Genomic DNA, 22,715 nt, shown 5'->3' with positions numbered 1-22,715 from the left:
ACCTCTGAAGACCTAGAGAAGTTGCAAACGAATCTATCAGTAGCACAGCGAGTGCTATAACTTTCCTGACTTATAGGAAAGAACGAGACACCGAATGTTGTTGTCCCGTTCTATCTCAGGCATGCGGTTGTGTCTAGCCTCTCTGGCCTTTTTCAGCACGCCACCTGTTTGTGAGCCACTTTACACCGAAAATTCGATAACAAGGTACCTTAATCCTCTTGTTATTTCAATTATTTTAGTTGACTTAATTAAGAGTTGGGCTATCCGTTAAATTGAGAGATTGAGTAATTATTAATAAAGCGTTAAGATATTATCTGCCTACTAATACAAATTAAACTCAAGTATATCCGTAATTTCATGTGAATATCGTTAACGCGTCAGAGTATCTATTTGTTTGCTGTCCTTACGTTATATGACATGACTGCTGGTATAATAACGTGGTTAAGAAAATAGAATTAGGAACGTCCGTCTTTAAGCTTCTTCTTTAGCCGCACACTCTTGATAGAGTGGACATTGCTTTCATGGTGGTCATCTCTTTATTGTACTCCTTGATGACAGAGCTCCTTGCAATTTGTCTCCATCTAGCACGATTTTTAGGTGTAGGAGAACCTTGTACAAAGGACTGATGTGAAGCCATCTTTCAGAAGTTATTTGCAAAAAAAATACTCCAATCATCATAACTGCAATTAGCACGGAATATAAGTGGAGATAACTCTTTTGATTGCTAAAAGACAAATGTTATAATAGTGAAAGAGAAAGACGTTTTTTTTAATCAGATCGATCCTGTTCTCCAAGTTAGCAATGTCGCTGGTAAACTCTAGTCGTGATATTTACATATTTAGAAGATAACGAACTTTTTAGCGTTCCATAGAATCACCGTGCGAAATCCCGGATTCCATTCCGGCCACCGTGTGGCAGATAGGTAAACTTCGAGCTGTTCCCGGGACTTATGACATAGGTGAAGTTTAAGGAGCTATTTGTTGAAGTAATTTACACTCACCTTTCTCTACCTGACCAGCAAATGGGGCTTATGAATCAGGTGTAGATTAAGGAGGACCTTTCCGACGAACGTCTACTCGCATTTCGTCCAGCCAAATTTCGTAGGAGCCTACTAGTGCCGCTTTATATACACATTCTTGTATAAAACTTGCTGTAGTTCTAAGTCAAGACCTTTTTGATGATTGTAAAGAACTTTTGCTTGTACACCTCTCCCTCCCATTTCGACGTTATATAAATTAACCTATAATTTTCTCAATATAAGTATCAATAAGAACAATTTTCTCTATCAAATATTGGAAATACAAACAAACAGGCCCATTTGATGGAAAGTAGGAACCGCGCAAAATGGCCGCCCATTATCAGTCGTTGTCAAAACAAACAGAAATATTAATTGTTTGAAAAATGGGCGCGACTATGATTTTAGTCGGCTGAAGAGAGAAAGGGTATTAGGGAAAACGATATTCTTTTAAAAGCTCGGCAATAATCCCGATTTTAAGTGCATACTGATATGATATGTTTACACATTACTCTTTTGTTCTATCGGTGTGGCTATGTGTATATGTATGTACATATGTTACCGCGTGTGAGATACAACTTTCAAAGCTGATCGTCTTACTACTAACTCATTTCTTCTGGCTGGAGAAAAACATCATACAGTCCACTTCCCACTGAGAATACTGAGATACTTTTTATCATCTCAATTCCAGAGGTGAATGCCGCTCATCTCTAGCCAAAGTTCAGCCCTCATTCTCCTTATTTATTGACAAACATTTTCGACTCCACCCATTTCCTCTGTACGTGCATTAGAAGCCCATTATGGCATATAAATATATAATCTCAAGGATATATTTATATACTTTACTTTATATATTGTTTACTGTACCTATTTACCTAGTAAGTAGAAGTTGTACACTGTTATCGGTGCCTGTGACTCCGACATTGCTTCAAATGAGTACATACCTGAAAAAAAAGCAATACACTTACTTTTAGTACCATTACGATCTAATCAGGATATACTACATTTATGAGATCTGTTTTAGTTGAAGATTCCTACTGGAAATCATTACGGTAAATTCTTAGTAGATTGACCGCAATGGGTTGCCTGATCTAACTTCGTTCTCATCCTGTTATCCTCCACTGGTACCCTGCTAGCACATACCGTTAGAGCAGGTTATGGAGCACCGTTCCATATTTATCCATATAAACTACTACATACAGCCTTAGAGGTCATCAAAAAAAGTACTGGCAATTTATTTAAAAATATACGATATCCACGTTCGAAGTTTAAACATTGATAAACGCATTCAATGTACATAAGTGCTTCTTTAAAGATGGAACTTAAAAATGCTGGCAGTCTAAAAATAGTTTTAAATTTTAAATTTCGCAACTTCCGCCTCCGGCAGATGGCTGCTTCAATATTTAACAAAACGGAACATGGATATTTCATGTAGTAAGTTGTTGAATGCAGACGCGAGAATGAGGCGTGCTTCGAATCAACGGAAAGTCATATACGGAAGTGGGTATGCTATGTAGGTACAGAAAAATGGTAATGTTGCTTTATTTATGTAGTATTTGTAGTTTGGTATTTTCAACTTCAAAAAGTATAGGAATAAGATTCCCAATTTTACTATGTTTTAAATATATTCTATATATAGTCATATATAGTTTTAATTTCATGAAAATATCTTGAAAGGGTACTGAGAAAAAAAAAAGATTTCGTTGAGGATTGTTACCCCCATTATTCTCTTACTATAGGGGTTAGGGATGTGATATTAAGTGGATGGTTATTTTAGATGAAAAACCATGAAAACTAGCTACGAACCCTTCATCAGACGCAAGTGCAGTTTTCATATGATAATATGTATGTTTAATTTTTTTATTTTTAAATATTCGGTATATATAGAATTAAAATAATTGTGTTTCAAAAATTATTAAGAATGCAGTTCCCGCCCTATATGTACATTATATATGTTTTTACAATGAAAATGTATCGTATTATAGCATTAGTTGTCTACTATCAACACAAGGTCTACTTACCTAGAATTTTCTTAGAATTGTCCTCAGATATTGTTACAGTTCTATTGATGTAGGTCAAATGACCATTTTCCGCCAAGTGGGTCTTATAATTTACTTTAAAAACATCTTTAAATTCTATAAAAATAATGGATATAAAGACAAATACGAATGCAATATCAAACAGTATTTTTAATCTAAAATAAAGAAACAAAAACTCTCTGGTTCGGCGGATAAAACGACATCCGGCATGAAAAACGTCACGGATTTTTCTTTTGCGTTACTTGTCTTTTTTCTTATAATAATAAAAACAATCTATCGCAGATTCACTTGACTGACACTGCGTATTAGGTGTATTGATTTATTATTTTTATTCCGTAAAAAAATTATACTGATTTTGTATAAAGAGGACGGCATATATTTCTTATTTCTGTTGCTGGAGGTTAAAATATATCAGTAAAATCACTGGATGGTATTTGAATCCAAAAGTATCACAAGATAACTTGAACTTTGGTAGTACGTAGTTCCTATCTGCAGGAAGATTATTACCATTTTTAATCAAATTGTATGGCATTCTATTAATTAAAAAATATATAACCGTATAAATTGCATTCCTTCGTAGTCCTGAACTTATTTCTATAAATGAATTATAAACTTCTAATTACATTCCATTTTTAAATTTCAAAACGACTTATTGTTTCAAATTTCGAATATATTTTGAAAACTGTAAGTAATTGTTCGATATATAAAAAATTATATACTTGAAACTATTACTCCATTATTTACTTGATTTTGTCTTGATATAAGGCATTTTTTTTTATACAAAACCTTAGTTATATCTGACCTGATAATCATCGCTATAAGTGTAACTACAAAGTAAATAGTATAATGATCGTCAAAACGAGCTTACATTCTCGAGTCGTTAAGAACCCACATTAATGCATTTCTGACGAGCACAAGAGTATGCATATCACTGGGTAATTGTAGGTCATAGAATCTATGTAATATATATATATATATATAAAGTAATAAATGCTTGTTTTATTAGTGGGTATGCTTTTAATTAGCATGGTTTCAAAGGAGGATTCTCTATTCCGATATTGCCTAGATGACTTAATAAAGGGTTTATTTATCGCATCAGATCTATTTATTTAGATAGCCTCGGTGGTCTAGCGGTTATAGCACATCGCTTTACATTCGATAGTCGCGGGTTCGATACCTCGCACGACTTAAATTTCACAAATCTTCTAAATTCACAAATTTGTCTATATTGACTAACATTTTAGAAATAAATATATTGCGGTTGATTAATATTTGGAAATTTTAATTCTTTTATATATAAAAATATAACTGATAAATGGTACACGTTGTCTATTGCATGTCAGAAACGACTATTTCATTTTGAATTCATAAGTATGATTGTTTGTATCGGTCTGGGTGTTTTCTATGTATATTATGTATGTATTTACAAAAATACAGTATTTATACCAGTTGTCTAGTACCCATAACACAAGCTCTGCTTAACGTGGAAATAAATGTCGTTAATTGTGCAGAGGTATTTATCATTCGAAATGTGTTGGTGTCAAAACATTCTTGACAAAAAAATAGTCGTAGTTCTGTGTTTTATAATTTCCTTCTCATATTTTGTCATTTAAAGTTGTAAGTTGTTTCTTAACTTACAAAGCAAGCTGTTTAGCGACAGAAATACCTATTTGTACATAAACATTCAGAACTTGATCTATCCATTACCGAGTACAAATATAATTATTTGTAACTCAATACTCTTTAGTGTACATCAAATAAATATAAGCTTGAAGGAAACCATAATAATTTGGAATTCAATACCCCTGATCCATGAGTTAAACGTAAAACGCTGTACATACAACTCTAAAATAATGCCCAATATTTGACGACCTCGGTGATCTAGCGGTTTGCTTCTGATGGTCGCGGGTTCAATTCCTCGGTTGTATTCATGACTGTCATAAAATCCATCGCTCTTAAGAATATCCTTCAATTCTTGTCCTTGACGGGTCTAGGTTGCGAACTTTGAAAAAGGGCGAACACAATAGATCTATATAGGTCGCAGTGTTACTGATCTAAAGCACCTAACAATAGCCCAAACTCCTCAATAAAAATAAACTATTTATATTGGACTAGGTGTTTTCTATATTATAAAATATTAGCTATTAGCCCCGGCGTCGCACGGGTATGTATGTATTATATATATAAACCTACCTCTTGAATCACTCTATCTACTAAAACAAACCGCTTCAAAATCTGTTGCGTAGTTTTAAAGATTTAAGCATACATAGGGACTGACAGACGGCGACAGCGACTTTGTTTTATACTATTTAATGATACACACAAACTACAACCTAAAATATGTATTTAAGCATTACTAACAGTTGTTTGTAGGCTAAAAACTATTGTCGCTGGATCTCTTGCCATTTCCCACGATCTTCTATTTCAAAACGATTTCATGTCCATTGTCGACAGTACATATCTATATCTATATGTATTGTATATGTATGTATATTTTACGGTTATATTATATTATAATTAACATTATTTTAATTCTTACTTTTTATTGTTTTTATTTATAGCATTTCCACCAATTGTATTCGCAGTAAGACCGTGTTGTTGTATTTATGCACATGTGTTTAGTTTACTCATTAATTGTACCTACCTTTTATCACTGTTTATAGTACTTATTTATTTATTTTCTTTTAATAACTTCAATTTACTTCACAAACTACCAAGGTAAAAGTATATATTGCGGACTTAACGCTTTACGGCATTTTCTACCAGTCAAATCTATTTTTTTTTATTCTTTATTGTACAAAAACACTTGTACAAAAGGCGAGCTTAATGTTATATGATATTCTCTACCAGCTAAACTTTAGGTACAAATAGAAGCGTTGTAGGGCAGTAATGGCGAAAAACAGTGACAATAAAATCTATAATAGATATATAAATATAATATACTGTTTCTATCTATCTTTCTTATTTATTTATTAAGAACCCTCTAAAAGCAGTTGGTTGAAAAACATAAGCTACTAAATGCCGCAACCCCCACCAAAACAATAACACTAACTCTGTTACCTGAACTGATTGCCTAATGATCCGCATACGCTGGGTTCGATTGATGGGAAACTGCCTTTTTATGGCGTATAATAGTGAGTAAAAGCGATCATAATAACGTTACCACTCACGTGTGTTCCGATCAGGGTTGCCAATCGTATTAGGAAATTCGTACATGACGTACGAGTTTCTGGTCTTATGTACGAAGTTATCGTTTGCGTGTAATTTTGTACGAAATTTTGAGCTACAAACTTTTTGCATCATGTAATTCAAAAATGAATTTTGAATTTGTATTTGAATTTATTTATTAAGAACCCTCTAAAAGCAGTTGGTTGAAAAACATAAGCTACTAAATGCCACAACCACCACCAGAACAATAACACTAACTCTGTTACCTAAACAGATTGCCCAATGATCCGCGAATGGTGGATTCGATTGATGGGAAACTGCCTTTTTTAGTGCATAATAGTTAGTAAAAGCAATCATAATAACGTTACCACTCACGTGTGTTGCGATCGGGGTTGCCAATCGTAATAGGAAATTCGTACACGACGTACGAATTTTTGGTCTTCTGTACGTTATCGTTTGGGTGCAAGTTTGTACGAAACTTTAGGCAACAGAGGTTACTTTATAGACACAAACAAGTTTGTACCTCATTTGATAATAAATTATTGCCGTCCTCCATGACCATATATCTAACATGACAAATAAAATAACAAAAAGTACATATATGTTCTTTAAAAAAATGTATCTATGTATTTATATCAGTTGTTAACATCCGCAGGTTGCTCGTATAATGCCTTTTTTATCCGAATGACTAGAGTGAGTTCATATCAACAACTCGAAGCAACGAAAATGATAACACATAGGATATTTTCCACTCAAATTTTGAATTAGCTAAAAATAAGTATTAATATATATATTAACCTTCTTAAAATAAATATTTCCTAAAAATTTACTTATTACTTTTTAGAAAGTTTTTTAAGAAGGTTAAAGGCAGAGAATTTAACCTTGGTAACCCTATTTCGGACAATGTATTGTATAACCTGAAAAGGTTTTGCGATAGTTCAAAATATACGAAACGAGGAAAGAATTGTGTAACATTCTGTATTGCTACCTCACACATACATATATACATCCTCATAAATGCAAGCAAGTAAACAAGCGTGCGAAAGTAAATCGCTCAGAACGTAAAACAGAGGTATATTATTAATAATAACTGTTTGAAAATTAATAAATTAACTATTAATTTTCAAACAGTTCTCGCTAATATACCACAACGCTTTCTGTTTATACCCTAAAGTTAGCTGGAAGAGAATGCCATGCGGCATTAAGCTCGACTGTTGTACAAGTTTTTTTTTGTTCAATAAAGAATAAATAAATGAATTTTATATAACTAGACTCTTAGACTATTATATACCTAAATATGACGTATCATATACCTAGACGTGTTATATATATCTAAATATCACGTCACGTAACACTTTGACAAATATATAACAACAATTTGCCGAGGTGTGGTCTCGTTACGTCCGCGGCCGCGGCAGGAAATGATTCGGAAACGAGCTTTACTAAATTGGTTCGTCGCTGAGCTTTAGGGATTATAGTGCGTTGTTATAAATGTCTACAAGCCGATGGTGAAAGCACTTATTTTGTTGTTTTATTTTGTAATTTACTAGCTGAATTCTGCGGCGCTCCCTGCATAAAATATTGTGTATATTACTGACCAGTAATATGTTATCATATTACATGGGCAATGGAGAAGGCTATGCTCGGAGTTACTCTGCGTGATCGAATCAGAAATGAGGAGATCCGTAGAAGAACCAGATTGACCGACATAGCCCGAAGAATTGCGACTCTGAAGTGGGCAGGGCACATAGCTCGTAGGACAGATGGCCGTTGGGGCAGTAAAGTCCTCGAGTAGCGACCACGGACCTGAAGACGCCGCGTGGGAAGACCTCCAGCAAGGTGAACCGACGATCTGGTCAAAATGGCTGGAAGGCATTGGATGCGAGCAGCGCAGGACCGATCGTCGTGGAGATCTTTTTTTTGATCTTTGCGATAGCATATGCTGGGGTCACTCTATTCTCCCAAATTTGAATTTTAATAACTGTATTTATCACAAACATGTTCCACTATTATTTGAAAAAAATACGACGAGTTTCTTGTCAGTTCTTCTCATCTCGATGTCATTCCGAACTGACGGTAGATTTGACATATCATAAGAGTCTGTAATAGACCTACATGAATAAAGATATTTTGAATTTTGAATTTTGAAATTTTGGATCTTTGGGGGAGGCCTATGTCCAGCAGTGGACGTCTTTCGGGCTGCGATGATGATAATCATGATATGTTATCTGTCGATTAGATAAAGTTTAAATTCGGTGTTTTTTTTGTATTTATCCATTGTAAATAAATAAACACAAAAATGTAATATTCCTTTTACTCATTATTACGTGGTATTATATTTATTTTTATTCGCTCACAATTTAGCTTTATAAGTTTTTCTCATATTTTATATATATTTCAAGTTTATACATTATATTGTTTAAGGAAAATGTATCTGTCCGTATGTATATCAATCTTTATCAGAATAATTAGCTGAACGGATCTTAGTAAATTTTCACCTGAATATAGATAGGATTATCATTAAAAAACTACAAGCGAGGTCACAAGAAACTGCTGGTATATATTATGTACTAACTCACTATTTTCTGGTAAACAAAATAAAATATATAATAATAATAAATTAATCATCTCAGGACAATTCACACAGCGCCATCTAGACCCAAGGTAAGCTACCTAAAGCTTGTGTTATGGGATTAGACAACTGATACAAATACATAGATTTTTTTTTGTAAATACATACATAATATACATAGAAAACACCCTCTATTATTAACAAAAAATATATATCTTTATCTTTTATATTACAGGTATCTTTTACATTTATTCACTAATGTCATTACGCTGTTTTAATTGAACACTGATAGTTTTAAAAATATAAACTAAACGATATGAATCAAGTACTACACATTAAATTATTACTAAAACTTTTCTAAACTAACCCAAATTTAATTAGCATTAAAATCTACATAATAAAAGACTATTTATTTCGTTTGATTTCACACATCGCGGTATTTCAATTGGTTGCTATACAACCACTTCAGTGGGTGGCGGTTCTAACTTGACAACACAAAATTCCCTTTTACCCGGCCAGAGCGAAGTATTTAAATAACAGAACAAATAAGCCCTCAAAAACCAATAAATACACCCCAATAAAACAAAGCCCGAATTTCGCCGTTACCATATTTGAATATGATCAACAATTGTATATGTGGAATAAACAAAAGGATTATTTAAAATGATCCCCAGAGTCAAATCGTGCCTAGTTCGTAGAGAATATTAATATGGGGATGCAAATTTGATATAAAATGCGATGAGGCGTGGTATTACATTCTAGAATGTTCCAGAACGATGTGCTGAATTTATTATATGGTGTGATAAATAGTAGAGAGAGTTAGTGTATTTACTTATTTGGAATAAAACTGTTGTTGTCTTTATTCGGGTACTATTTTAAATAAATACGACATAATCGTCATAAAAAGTAAAAATAACTACAGATAAATCTTTATTAAAATAAACTTAATTTTAAGATGTTTACGTTTTTTTATTCAATTACTATTTTTAGACTATTAACCCAGGACAAATTATATACTGCCATGTAATACTAAACTAAGCAAGCACATCCTTTACTATGGATGCTAAATAACTGATAACTATACTTATTTTTTTTTCTCAAATACATATATATAATATGTATACAAAACTCTCAAACCATTACATTACGATTTCGTCCGATGTAGCTGTAAAGTCCTACGGCCAACAGCAATATAATGTTTGTATCACGCAAGAATCGAATCGGCGACCATAGGAAGTAACGCTTGAGTAAAAAGACCATATAGTATAAGTTCTATATTTATCTAATCTTACACATCCATTGCAAGAAAATTCCTCCTATAAACAAATAAAAGACCCATATAAGTACCTATTCTATTTCACATGACCGATAAAACCCAAAAACCGGTAACGTATCGCATTTTCTATGTTTTCCTTACATTTCTTGTGATATTAAATCACCGTCATAGTTGAGAGTCACATTCAGATTTCCCCTGGGCATGGAGCAGGTGGCAGAAACCTGTCAACCCACGAACTGCTGTCACTTGAGTTACGGTAAATATACGATTCCAGTATAAGAATATATTTCTTTAGAAATGCAAAATAAACGGTAAAACGAATCGCTTTGGTGCAACTTTATCCGGTTGTCAGCGGTTTGCAATGGTTTTTGTTACTGGTAATTTAATTATTTATTATATTACTAGCTGTTCCCGCGGTTTTATCCGCGTGACATTTATAGCCTATATATTATTCTAATGTATAAGCTATATTACTGTAAAGTTCCATCAAAACCCGTTGAGTAGTTTTGCGTGAAAGAGTAACAAACGGCCATCCATACTCACAAAATTTCGCGTTTATAATTTTAATAAGATAATACAAATAGTGTTCTCTTACAGAATCCATGTAAGAAAATTAAACATCCTGTACACCCAGGAGAATATTGAAGATATCATGGAGAAAGAATGCGAAATGAGAATGTACTATCCATTATAGATAAAAGAATAGAAGTGTTGGATACCCTAGAACCGGGCAGGCGCCGCACGTCATGGGCAAACAATTTAAGGCAATGGTTCGAAATTAGCACCTGATCCCTGATATGTGATGAATCCCTGATTCAGAACAGCTGTGGACAAAATTAGAATGAGATAAGGATGATCGCCAACCTCTAGCAGGAGACGACATCTAAAGAAGAAGAAGATTATAATATAACTCACAATTTCACTGTCAAATTTGACTCAACAACGACAGGTTACAAAGCAAGCTGCTTGACTGAAATAGACTGTGGTAATCTTCTTTTTACATTTCGAATGACCTCATTCAATTTATTACTTTATTGTAATAAAGCCATAAGGTATATTGTGTAATATTTTGTTAACGGCTGTTCATTTGAACCGCCAAGCACATCGTTCGCCCCAATGCGAAAATCTGAACTTCGCATTAGGGAGGCTTAATGAGGGGGAAAATCATATTCGATAATTTATAAACTTGAGCGTTAACCTTAGCGAGGGTACTGATACTTTTAACGAATTAAAAAAGATGAGATTTTTTTTTAATAATTTTATAGGCAAAGGAGAAATGCAAAGGACTTTTAAAGAAATTAGATTATATGTTTAAATTATAATATGAATATGCTAATGGACTACTCATATACAAAAAAGGTGTTTTTTCTGTAATGTTAAATACAAAACAAAAATTTAAAAAAATATACTTTATAGGAAGCTACATATCAGCTAATAACATGAGGTGTATTTTAACTTACAACAGTATTTTTAAGTAGATACATTATTCTAAAGTGAACCTGGAAAAGTGATGTTAATATATATATACACATGCCGTGCCCGCGATTTCACCCGTGTGAAATTTATAGCCTCTATATCATTCCGATGTATAAGCTACTGTAAAGTTTCATTAAAATCCGTTCAGCAGTTTTTGCGTGAATGAGTAACAAACATCCATACTCACAAACTTTCGCGTTTATAATATTAATTAGATAAGTATAGAACTAACAAAGTTGTGAGCAATGCGAGACACTATATAATAAAAATAGTAGATAAAGCCAAATGCAAATTTCTATAAAATAAATTACATTCTTCTTTTAAAATAAAAGAAAATTATGCTCCCGATAATGCCAGATATGATATAGACTAAAAATATTCTAACGTATTCTAGACGACTGAGAGCAATGCCGAGTTATTACAAAAAAATTAGATTCCATTTTTCAAATAAAGAATGCTAAATGTTGCCGTGTGAAACAGAAAAAAATAAAACATTCTATTTTTAAAATAAAGAATTCTAATGATAGTAAAATCAAATTAGACTTCTATCAGAATTACGAGTGTTATCACTACACAGATAATTATTACGTTTTGTTATGAAAGACGATCCAAACGCATTGCAGCTAATATTTTGTTAAAAATTTGTTACAATGGTATCTATGTAAAATTAAATAATAAACTGAAACTAGGCGAAAGAAACTAAAACGACAGCTAGCTGTTACGCATGAGTTCTTTTGTGTTCAAAGTTAGCCTATTCTCAAGATACACTTACTTGTACTTCTCGTTTTCTTCAGTTTTCGATAAGATCCTTTATTCAATAAGATGTATAGTGTTGAAAATATTTATATCGATATAATATTCTGTACCTAGTTATGTTTACAACAACAACCTAAACCTAACCTGAACCTTTTTATGAAGTTGTACACTTTCAAATTGAGGCCCCGGAGACCTATAAATAAATGCTATTAAAATATTAGGTACAGTGCTTTAAACAAAGTACTTCTTTTAAAGAAAGTACTCATTTGGTTTATAAACAACGCAGCGCAACGGAACTACGCAACTACAGTTCTTTCTGTAGTACTTAACGCCGATATAAAAACAATCACTCTTATATTCATTCATCCATTAAAAGTAATCTAGTAAACTTTTCCATGTTTAAAATACAAAATTACCTATTATTTATTTTGAAACTTATATATAGGATATTTATAAACCAATTCTATATAGCAAACAAAAAGTATTCTCAGCGGTGAAACGGTTGCCGAGTTAAACGAGACTAACGAACGGCAATTGATTTTTATATAAATATATATAGAAGTGGAACAGATTCCGCGAACAAATTCCAACAACCATTAAACTGCCTCGGGGATAAACTAAATAATTATGCTTGTGTAGGGGCGGTTCACCACCGCACTACGACGCAGCTTACAGTAGCAGACCGCAAGCGGGGTGCTATCCACTCCACATGTTCACGCGTGAAAACATCACCAAATTGTCTTGTTTTTATCCATTTAACTAAAAGGGAACGTAACTACGTATTGTATTATACATACTATATTATAATATACTGACTGCCTCGGTGACCTAGTGGTTTAGCACACCGCTTTATTTCCGAAGATCGGGGTTTGATTTCCCGCACGGTACACACATTTGTATTCATGTATATGATTGATTGTATCGGGCTGGGAGTTTTCTATGTATTATATACATAGTTATAAAAAAAAGTATATATGTATTTGTATCAGTTGTGTAGTACACTAAACACAAGCTCTGCTTACAGTGGGACTAAATGGTGTTGTGTTAATTGTCCAGGATTATTTATTATATTATATTGTTATCACTTCCGGTTTTTTGACCGTAGTGCGGCACAAGATGGCGGCCTATGAACAGTGACTCGGACAAAAGATGCATTCTACGAGCAGCCCGCGAACGGAACGGACGTGTCCTACGCATGTGTCTAATATATTATAAAGATAGAGCAGAATTGTTATATACACCAAATAAACAGAGAGAGAGTTGTCAAGACTAAAGTAAATTTAATAGTATAATGAGCATTGTATGGATTTGAGAAATCTTTCCTGTTCCATAAAAAACTTAGAACCTTTCAGCATACAGCACGCCATAATTTTTAATCACTATCCTTACCATCCAGTTCTTTCTTAGGCATTTATAAGAGGTGTAATACCTTAGTCCACCGGAATAGTAGAGCATAAGTAATATAACAGGTGTCACAGGGGGGAACTCATGACCCCATTTGTTGTGTTGGGGTTCTTTTGAGATGGTATGTGAGATGATGTGTTAAATAATAAATAATTTAGTTTGCAGCAGAAGAATTGTATTGTCTTTTTTACAATAATGTCAAACAGTATTTAACAATAACTACTACAACTATATATTAAAACACAAATTAATAAGTAGGTGGTATATACTCGTAAGACCATTACTAGCAATGTACTATGTCAGATTGACCACCACGCGGTTCCCCCTGGAAACCAACGTGATAAATTTATCACGATGGGCTAACTGTCCTGACTTCTTGCTCATCTTATCATCCTCCACTGGTGCCAGCGTAAACCGTTAGCGCAGGCGGATGGACTATACCATTATCATCCGTAAAAAACCTGTGTCACATGATAACATGAAGTCCTTAGTGCTGTTCACGTATATACACGACGGTTACCACTTACCATCAGGTAGTCTGTCAGCTTGTTAGACATTTCAATTACATGAACATATATATCTTCCTTTAGATATTAAATTAATTACATTATTACATTAACTGTAACATTAAACATAATGAAACCTTTTCTGATTAAAAACATCACACCGTATTATTTACATAATTTCCAATTAGACACGAATAATAATCTTTTATACATTTTAGTAATCCTTCCTATATATCTTCCTATGTATCCTTCCTAAATATGCCTAATAATTCAGATGTTTTAAAAAAATATACCTAATTAATGTATATTAGATGAAACGTAATATGGACCTTTTCCTAATAAAAACAACGTTAATATAATCTACAATATACATATATTGAATATGATCTGATGTAGTAATTCTGTCATTATTGGATTAAATCGGTCTTCACGGCTGTTTATTAGTTTATTCAATTAATACAATATAAACTTACAACTAATTATCAATACATTTTTATCTAAAACTATTATACTTGACTATATTACTACTTAACTATATAAAGAGAGGTAAACTTTGTTTATTATAGAAGGCAAGTGTTAAAATGTCTAATATTTATTCCAATAATCAAGGAACGAGAAAAAAGTCAACTGTTTATGTTATTACTCTGTGCCTGTCATGCATCTGATCTCTGTAAACTGACCTGTGCAAGTGTTCGTCATTCACATTCACCTTCTATCCAAGTACAAGTTACATACGATTCTTGTAAAAACCTATATTTTATAAAATATATCATGAAAAGTCAATATCCTATTAATTTGAACATACCTGAATTACCCAGCAAGGCATCTAGGACCTTAGAATAGTGGGATAAATACTAACATAGCTTGGCGCATCACCGCAGTTGCAAACGGTCAGCCACGACGACGGGTGACACTTCTCACTTAATTCGGTGGAATATTAAATCCTATACGTTCTACCACTGCGGATTGTCTATTTCGTGGTGCAGCAGTAAACAGTAATGGATAGCTAGTAAAGTCCCAGAGTATTATACTAGACTAGCTTTTGCCCGCGGCTTTGCTCGCGTTAACTTATCCCCTTAGGGGTGGAATTTCTCAAATCCTTACTTAGGGGATGCCTACGTCATAGTAGCTTTATGTATGCAAAGTCTTAGCCCGATCGGTTTAAAATTGACAAAGTTTAGTACAAACTTTCATCCTCTATTTTATCCCCTTGGGGGTAGAATTAATCAAAATCCCTTCCTAGCGGATGCCTACGTCATAACATCTACCTGCATGCCAATTTTCAGTCCAATCCGTTCAGTGGTTTGGGCTGTGCGTTGATAGATATGTCAGCCACCTTTGAGTTATAATAATAATAATAATAATAAACTTTATTGGCCAATAAAACATATAGATAGATATAAATAGAGTATTCAGGCTTTGTCAACTGTCGATGTCTTGCTGAACGCAACATGATATACGGCTTCAGCAAGACGCCCTAAGACAGTTTCTTTTTGGTATTTATAGATTGAAAGGTTTTATCTCAATCCACCATGAATCCAAGAAGGAAGTCAAGGCAGAACTGTTTTTATTATAATTCTTGCCACAATTAATACGACTTTTGCAGAGATTATACAATTAAAGTCGGATATATTTACTTAACAATGGCGAAATTGCACTAATTGGTGGTTGGTTATACTACTTAATATATTTATATTATTTTATTAAGATACAATTATCAGGTGTGAGACCACAAATATTCAGTGCGGAATCTTGACTACCGTTACAACCTTCTCTAATGATGATCAAATTCCGACTGTAATTAAGTCTATACCCATATTGCGACACGCGTTTCGCCACTGAACGTGACATCATCAGGCATTGAATAAAGTTCGGATATAGCTTGGACGCGTAGTGTTGGCTGTTCGGCGACCAAACCTCAGTTAAAATAAAATGTATATTTGATGCTAATATAACAGAAAGCAAAGCTATCATCGTCTCTGAAATTAGCTTGTTGGTTAGGTATTGGTGTTTCCATCTACGAGAAGTGTGTAAGAAAAAAAAACTAACACAATTTTTTATGGTTTCATCTAGGTTTCAACTGACGACCTTTCGTTCTAAGTTGAATACACCACTACATCACGACGCTCTTATTATATTATTTAATGAAGATACTTACAAAATATGCTTATTTAATTAATGTAATGATATTACATTAAAAATGTAATATTAGACCTACCTTTCCCTATAATAACAATGTAATATCCCTTGAAAATGGACACTGATTAAAGCTAATGAAGCTGTTCAAATTTCACGTTTTTATGAAAATTTATTATATTTTCTACATTACTGATACCTAAATATATTTCAACGGTAGATTTTGTATAATGTCATGTACGAGGGTACATCTGTTTTATCCATATCTGCAGTCAAACAACTTGTTTCTAGTACAAATAACACCTACATTTATTACTTATTGAATTTATATTTTATTTAAATCCGCTACCATTATCACATGTGAGACAATTTTTTATTTTTAAAATTCACACAGCGCCATCTAGACCTAGAAGTTAAGCTAGCTAAATCTTGTTTTATGGGTACTAAATAACTGATGCAAATACATAGATATTTTTTTCGTAAATACATACATATTGTACATATAAAACACCCAGACCGATACAAACAATCATACTTATGAATGCAAATATTTGTGGCGTCCGAGGAATCGAACCCGCGACCATCGGAAGTAAGGCGTTAAACCACCAAGGCCGTCGATGCGTAAATTCAGTGCGGAAACCCGACCACCTACACCGGAAGCGCTGACCTATCCCATAAGTGATCAAACTCAGATCGTTATCGGGTCTACACCCATAATGCTATACTAAACGATGCATCATTAAGCAATAAATAGAGTTTGGATGTAGTTTGGAAGCCTAGACTTTGTAGTATGGTCGACGAACAGACAACTCACTAAAAACATCTAATTTGATGAAAAATATATACCAAATTATATTCTTAATTATATATTAATTAGTAATTATTCAAATATACTCAATACAAGCACTTTTAAGTAGTCAATTTTTTTTTATACTACTGCTCTTTCGGAACGCAACTCATCATAAGAAGAACCAGCAAGAAAGTTATGTGTTGCTCTTTTGAATAAATATTATTTTAAATAAATAATTACACAATATCAAGACAAACAGCGTCCTTTTCTTCATCAAAAAGTACTAAATATTTTTAATTGGAAGGTTATCATTAACCTAATGTTCAAATGAACATAAGGCCATGTCAGTTAACTCATCGTGACTAATATTCCAGGAATTTATCATGATGGTTTCCTGGGGTAACCGCATGAAGGTCAAGGTATATTGCTAGCAATGGCATTATTAGAATATATCTCATAATACCCTTAGCCGGGGGAAAGGGGACTGTTAGTAATGTGGACTGATGATCTTATTGCTAGCAATGTACCATGTCAGGTTGACCTCCACGCGGTTCCCTCTGGAAACCATCGTGATAAATTCTTGGTGAATTTGTCTAGATGGGCTAACTGACCTGACCTCATATGCTCATCTTATCATCTTCCACTGGTGCCCCGCCAGCGTAAACCGTTAGGGCAGGCGAGTGCACATTCCATTATCGTCCTTTAAAAAAAAACTAATGATATATATACTTAGATACATTATTGGAGTGCCATCTGCTCGCCCCCTATCGTCCGGTGAAGCTGTAAAGGCCAGCTGCGGCCAACCAAATTTAGAACTTCGGCAAGCTTCGGCAAATGTCAGTGTATGGGAATGGGAACTATATACTGTGTGAAATAGTTGATAAAAGTAAGGCATTGGAGTAGTCCGAAAAAAAGGGAACCGCGTGGAAGTCAACCTGATTGTACATTGCTAGCAATGATGTTACATCATCATCATCATCATCGCATCCCGGAAGACGTCCACTGCTGGACATAGGCCTCCCCCAAAGATCTCCACGACGATCGGTCCTGCGCTGCTCGCATCATGATGTTACATACTGCCTGGAAATCTGTAGTACAGGTTTCGACTTAGTTCAGACTCCAGACTCTCACAAGGAATAGCTTGTAAGATTAAATACATACTTTTGTTACTTTGTTCAATATTGTAAGTTTCCTTGTGAGCAGTAAATAAAGATTATTATTATTATACTTTTTATTATAGGCGAGTGCACCGTTCCATTATCATCCTTTAAAAAAATACCCTTTGCCCCGATAAATATGTATTCTTGACATTACATTCTATTTCGTTCCACTAACAGACATAAGAATGAATGTGAGTGGCCGCCTATAAGTTCCAGGCTTTAAGGGTAAGGTTATATTATCATACACACTACTAAAGTATCGAAACTTTATTTTGTGTTCAGAAAATATTTTATTTTCATATAAACTTTAGCAAACTGTGGTCAAACAAAGCGACGCGGCGTATATTGCATAAGCTATCTAACGTCGATTTAGTTTCTTACTACTTACTAGCGACATGCCCCGGCTTCACACGTCTATTTCTTTTAATTTAAGTTTGTGTACGAAATTGTGTGTCTCGCATTTGTAAACTGTGTTTCGCTTAGGTGGTAAGATATGGCAGTAACCGGAGAGCATGAGCAGTATCATAGGAGTTACATGAGAACCTCATGACATGGTGCTGTTCATAAATATACGATGGTTATTGCTTATCAAGAGGCTAGGCTTGTCTACAATTCTAGTTATAAATATATAAAAAAAATAATAAATAACACTGAACAATTAACGTAGCGCCATCTAGTCCCACGGTGAGCAGAGGTATAGCTACTAGATTTGTTATAGGTACTAGACATTTGATATATTTTTTATTTATTTATTTATTCAGATAACAGAGATCCAATTGTGTTAGTAACAATTGTACTTAGCCTATGTCAGTATATCTAAAATTACATATTATCATTTAAGGGTTTATATAAATACATATATACTTTTAATTGTAACTGCATACATAATATACATAGAAAACACTAAGACCGATACAAAAAATAATACTCATGACTACAAATGTTGATATCGTTTGAGGAATAAAACCCGCGAACATCGGAAATAAAGCGGAGTGCTAAACCGCTACACCATCGAGACCGTCAGTACTATAGAGGACCCCTCCGATCGATCCCCCATCCAATTCAAATGGGGATCGAAATTACGACGACCTGAGCCGAGATTCGAAGGTGCCCTCAGACTAAAGTCGTATCCGTCAGGCAGGAGTTGGCCTTCAGCCGCTCCATAAGTCCTTCCGCGGGTTTGGAGTGCCATCTGCACTCGCCCCCTAACGTCCGGTGAAGCTGTAATGGCCGGCTGCGGCCAACAGCATTAGAGTAGTCAGGAAAAAAAACTAGAAAGCGTGGTGGTAAGTAGATAAAACAATTACCCTCACCCCTGAGATAGAAATGGTCGAAAATTAAAATGGATTAAAGTTCTTCTGTTTTATTTTTCTTCAGGGAATATTGATATACTGTAAAGCACTAACGAGTTTAGCCCAGCATTTTGTCTCTCAATTTTGTTCCACGTTATCCATTTTCTTAGATTAAATATTTTTTTTCATTTTGTCTCTATTATTCTACTGGGAAATGTGAATAGAAATGTAATATTTATTATTCATTTTACTTATGGATTTATTTTCTTATTTCTTCTTTATTGTAATATAAAAGAAAAAAACAGAATTATTCAATGTAAAATTATGTTATACTAGCTGTGTTTGCGGTTATACCCGCTAGAAATTTATAGCCTATGTGTTATTCTAATGTGTGAGTTGTATTACTGTAAAGTTTCATCAAAATCCGTTGAGTAGGATTTGCGTGAAAGAGTAACAAACACCCATTAATCCATACTCACTAACTAATATACTATAATGTTAGTAAGATTTTACTTGTGGAATTATTTTCTTTTTATTATATATAACTTGAAATAAAACCTCGTATCAATCAATCAAAATCAAAATATCTTTATAATGTAGATAAATATTACAACTCTTTTGATATGTCAAATCTACCGTCAGTTCGTATTACTTTCGAGCTAAAAAGAACTGACAAGAAACTCGGCTATTATTCCTTCTAAATGAGTTTGTACATGTTTACAAAAATACAGATTCATTTTTAGATTCAAATTACCACCAAGCAGCCTCCGTTCACTAGTATGACGAATGAGTCAGCCATCATTCATTATAGTAAGTCTCGTCATAGTTATCACAATAACAAATTTATCAAATGTAACAATGGGGAAATAATGCCATTGCCATCTAAAATAAATATAGAAAAAGGAACACAGCAATTTAATATATGAGTAAAATATTATTTTTGAGTTCCAATAAAGAAATATTACTATTATTATTATAATCGGGGAATACTGTAATATTCTCACAAGGAATCTATGTAATCTCATACTCCTATACAATATACGCATATTCTGGTTACTAAATATTTTTCGCGAGTTTACCTACTACGTGGTACTATTTATTACCTATTCCCATAAGAAAATTTAAGATTTCTTACCTGCTCGTTACGTTATAAAATAAACTTCGTAACTGTTTATTCATTTATTGCAGTATCACAAAATATGAAGCGCATACATACAGAGTATGGTTAAGTTTTTACAATTGTTTTGTAAAAACCACCTTGAAAGGGCAATATGGTCCTATGTCACAATATTTTAGTTTTATATGTCAAATTTAAAACTATTGTATCCATTACTGTATATAAAATTTTGTATTCAAATTCAAAATATCTTTAGTATGTAATGTAGGTCTATTGCAGACTCTTATGATATGTCAAATCTACCTTCAGTTCGGAATACCGAGATGAGAAGAACTAACAAGAAACTGAGCTCGCATTCTCGTATAATTAATAAATACATCACAGATACTACGCAATGGAAGTCAATAATTATACTTAATACAAACTTACATAGGTACATGCAGTTGTGATTTTCGTTTTGTGTTTTGCTTGTGAATGAATGATCTAAGTACTGATTAGATCACGAAAATAAAAGAAAAATTTTTCGTATGATATTAGAAATCAAGGCGAAGGAAATTAATTGAAAAAATATTAAATATTTTATTATATTATTTATTTATTATATATTATTATTTTATTTCATATTTAATTAACCAAAACCTAGACTGGTTAAGGTTAAACATTTAATAAGTTTATTATTTAATTAATAATATTTTTATTACTATGAATTTTTAGTCAGTTTCTTAATCTTTTCAATTCATTTCCTTCGCCTTGATTTCTAATATCATACGAAAAATTTTTCTTTTATTTTCGTGATCTAATCAGTGGATACTCAATCATAGTAATATTCTTCCAAAACTGTAGTAAACCATAACATGTTCAAAATTAATTTTACAATAAAATAAAATATTTTTTTTTAAATCAGAATTATTATTAAGCTGTAAAATAAAACTTGCTTTTAAATATTAAAATTTTGAAAACAAATTATAGTTTAAGGCAAAAAATAAAATTAATCAGAAATCTTAAATAATTCCATTAAAATTAATAATAAAACACTATATTAAAACTCAAAATCATTTAATCATATAGACCTTTCGGCAGCTTAAATGCACTTTTCTTATTTTTAATCATTACCACAAAAAATCATTACATTTTTACCATATAAGAAATAATATCCAGTGAAATGTTTATTTATATAAATTATAAGATTATTTTAATGTCCTATTTATATTAACAATATTAGAGAAATTTCGATGAGGTTTAAATCACGTTAAGAGAAATTTGCATAAGAAATATTGTCGTAAGTACAATAAAAATATTAACGTCGACGCATGCTTTTCAAAACTAACCTGCAAAATTCAGAGGTCATCGCTTATTCCGGCGTGAAGAACTGTACATTTCTCGTTCTAATTACTACACAACACAGTATACACACACTATAGTACACTTAAAAACTATTTTACATATTTTAACATGCACACACAATGTTGGTAGGACGTAAATTTCAGGATCTACGGAGACCGCAATGTTTCGCCACGTAATATTCAAACGACAGATGTCGGAGAACTGAGTTACAGTCTACGGTATTGAGTGTTGCCAGTCTATCATCTTGATTTCCTTTCAAGTATTGCATAAACTCCCCCTAAATTATAATAGAAATAATTAATATATCTTCATTATTGAGGAAAAGTCAAGTACAAATAAGAGAAATAGAAGAAATGTCTGTAGTAGTACTAAAATCATACAATATTAAAGTTGTATATTAAAGTTGTTTTTGTTTTTTTAGTGTCCCAATCTTGTGGTCTTATTGTTTTTAGTCAGACTATAAATCCCAGTTGACATTTGGTCCCTTTAATTTACCGCATTGCCATAAAAATCTCCCAACTATGTGGGGATCCCTCGCAATTGGCATTACTGACGGTATCGTCCCAAACGCGCATACTCCAATGGGTACCAGAAAGTTAATCTTGTAATAGCGAGGGAAACTTTAGCGAAACATTTTGCACGAATTGGAATATCAACGGGTGCG

General features: G+C 33.1%; 1 protein-coding gene across 2 annotated transcripts in view; it reads right to left on the bottom strand.

The window, feature by feature from the left end:
* The window catches only part of LOC131854875 (uncharacterized), a 157,365-nt gene extending 135,135 nt beyond the window's left edge, over positions 1 to 22,230 (bottom strand). For both annotated transcript variants that reach the window (XM_059206055.1, XM_059206056.1), the window contains exon 1: positions 22,036 to 22,230. The gene's annotated coding sequence lies outside the window, so the exon portion shown is untranslated. The remainder of the gene's footprint in view (positions 1 to 22,035) is intronic.
* Between the last annotated feature and the right edge of the window lie 485 nt (positions 22,231 to 22,715).

Source organism: Achroia grisella, unplaced genomic scaffold (genome assembly GCF_030625045.1).
Source record: "Achroia grisella isolate CSIRO2021 unplaced genomic scaffold, CSIRO_AGI_Agris_v1 utg1248, whole genome shotgun sequence".
NCBI lineage: Eukaryota > Metazoa > Arthropoda > Insecta > Lepidoptera > Pyralidae > Achroia > Achroia grisella.
Note: the sequence above shows the minus strand (reverse complement) of the source record. Positions and strands in the feature narration are given on the sequence as shown.